Here is a 2,718-nt window from a genome sequence, read left to right as displayed (position 1 = left end):
GGAATGATGATGATTGTCACGTTCATCACATTCATATTGAAGTGCGAATGGATATCTTAGATAGGAACACGCATGTTTGAATGGAAAACAGAAATACTTGCATTAATTCATCGAGACACAGCAGAGCTCCTCACCCCCAACAATGGAGTTTAGAGACTCATGCCGTCAAAAGATACAAAGTTCAGATCTAAAAATGTCATGAGGGGCGAAATAAACCTCTAAAAGTTGTTTAAATACTAAACTAGTAACCTAGGTTTACAGAAAATGAACAAACTATGATAGATGGTGCAGAAATCCACTTCTGGGTCCCACTTGGTGTGTGATGGGGCTGAGACTTAAGCTAATCACGTGCATAGGGCTGTTTTGGGCGTTCAACGCCAGCTTTGGATCCTTTTCTGGCGTTGAACTCCACTTTGTAACTTGTTTCTGGCGCTGGACGCCAAACTGCAACATGGAACTGGCATTGAACGCCAGTTTACGTCGTCTATCCTTGAACACCAGAAATCAGCATCGAATATTGCAACGTATTCACAGTGTTTGACATAGCTACTCTTTAAACCTTCTTTAAATGCACCTGCTTTGTATCCTAGTCTGTTCTCTCTTATTTGGTATGTTATATTTATGCCTTTACTTTCCCATCTCTGGCATTCCATCTCCACCATTTGCTGCATTATTTTTCATTTCTTATTAACAACACATATTTCCTAAGATTCATTACTTTTTACTAAAAAATCACACAATTTCTAATAAAAGTATTTTACTATATCAATAATAAGAGTACATTGATTACAGGCTCAGTAGAATCATCAAGAACATGGATGACAAGACGATCAGCAGGCTACGAAAGATTACAAGATGCACCAATTGACACCTTGTATACCTATATATACACACAGAAAAAAAAACTCAAAAAAACCAACCAAATTTCACAGAAATAAAATAAAGGAGGCAGAGAAAAACAAAGAATAGAGATAAGCAAATGCAAGCAAATTAGGAAGACCTCTTTCTCATTGAACATTGGAATCTGGATGAAAACCACAGGGAAATTGGAGCTTCCAAGTTCAAGATCATCCTGGATGGATTCATACTTGTAACGCTGCTTTGGTTTCTTCCAGAAGAGCTTGACCAAGATGATAATGATTCCCACGTACGGTCTCTCTAGATGCAGCTGCTCCATTCTTCCTTGGTGCAGCTTCAGTACCTAGTTAAACAAAAACAAGATCGCATTAACGAAATGATAATTGACGGAAAACACAAATACTGAAGATCTGAATAGATCATGGACGTACCTTCTCTGAAGCAGCTCTGGAATCGGCGAGGCACGTGGCAGAGGTACCTCATCCTGCTAGTGCCGGTGGGTCTTTCTGTGAATGGCCTTCACGCTCCAGTTATCTGTAATGGTTCATTTGGCAAAATAGTACTAGAATCGTGAGAACTAAAACTAAAATGTGCAGAATCAGAAATCGTGAATGAAAATGGAAGAAATTAGGGTTTACATTTCCTCTTACGTGCAGTGGGAGAAGCACAGACAGAGCAACGACTCTTCTGGAGGTGAAAGCTGCGGTGGCCGCACTTCACACAGAGGGTGTGAGTCTTGTTCCTCCTCTTACCAAAGCTCCCTGTTCCCTTACCCTATGTTACATTCACACATACTAAAATTTAATTCATCATAGATACACAGTAAGTTGTGTATGTGTGTGTGTGTATGAGAGAGAGAGAGAGAGAGAGAGAGAGAGAGAGTACCATTAAAGCAGATCCAGAAGATACGATAGATTGGTGGCACAGAGGAAGGAAAGGCGACCTCTGTTGGCTGACCGATGCGGTGAGTAGTGAGCACCGAGGGAGTGCGAGCGCTAGCAGAGACGGGCTAGGGGAGACGATGGAGGAAGAGCTGGCAGAGAAGGGGATCAGCAACAGATTCTGAGTTTTAGGGTTTTCAAACTTCAGAGCATTAGTAATAGGGTTAGGGGAGAAGAGTAAAAGAGTCTGACGAGTTAGGGACTTTAATTTAGGGTTTTTTCTTTTCTTTAGTGAAACCTTTTCGCCACGCTTTTTTAAGGGTGCCAATAGAGTTATTGGAAATGGGGACGATTTAAAAACGTGCCAATATTAAAAATTTTTTGCCACGTTTTACAAGCGTCTCTGTTTAGCGTGGCAAAAAAAAAGCATAGCCAAATCTCTAATCAATTGCCATCCTCATAAAAATGTGGCCATAGACCTCTTTCGTCATGCTTTTTAAGCGTAGCAAGAAAAAACATAGCCAAATCTCTAATGAATCGCCATCCTCATAAAAGCGTAGCCATTGACCACTTTTAACCACGCTTTTAAATCGTAGCAAGAAAAAAACGTGACCATAGACCTTTTTCTTGTAGTGATAAAATTATGAATATTGAATTAATTAAATTATCTTTGTGTTATTATATCTTTAACCTTAATAATTTTATTATTCGGTCCAACGTAAAACAAGCCAAATTATAAGTTGTATTTGACAGGCCATCTCACGTTTACTCTTAATTGTTATTGTTATTAGAATTATTCTCATTGTCATTGGGATTGGGGTTCAATTTGGAGATGTATTGTGTTTTTTTGTCAAAAAGTAATGATTTATTGGACTTAACCTCCAAAATAATTTTTGAAATTGAAAATATGTACTAAATTATTTTTAAAATTTTAATTGTATTAATTATATTTTTGATATTGATAAAATTGTGCTATATT

General features: G+C 38.2%; 1 pseudogene; it reads right to left on the bottom strand.

Moving 5' to 3' along the window:
- LOC107627467 lies at positions 839–2,230 on the bottom strand (annotated as a pseudogene).

The sequence above is a fragment of the Arachis ipaensis genome, chromosome B02 (genome assembly GCF_000816755.2).
Source record: "Arachis ipaensis cultivar K30076 chromosome B02, Araip1.1, whole genome shotgun sequence".
NCBI classification, from domain to species: domain Eukaryota; kingdom Viridiplantae; phylum Streptophyta; class Magnoliopsida; order Fabales; family Fabaceae; genus Arachis; species Arachis ipaensis.
The sequence above is the reverse complement of the archived record's forward strand: the minus strand, read 5'-3'. Positions and strand labels throughout refer to the sequence as shown.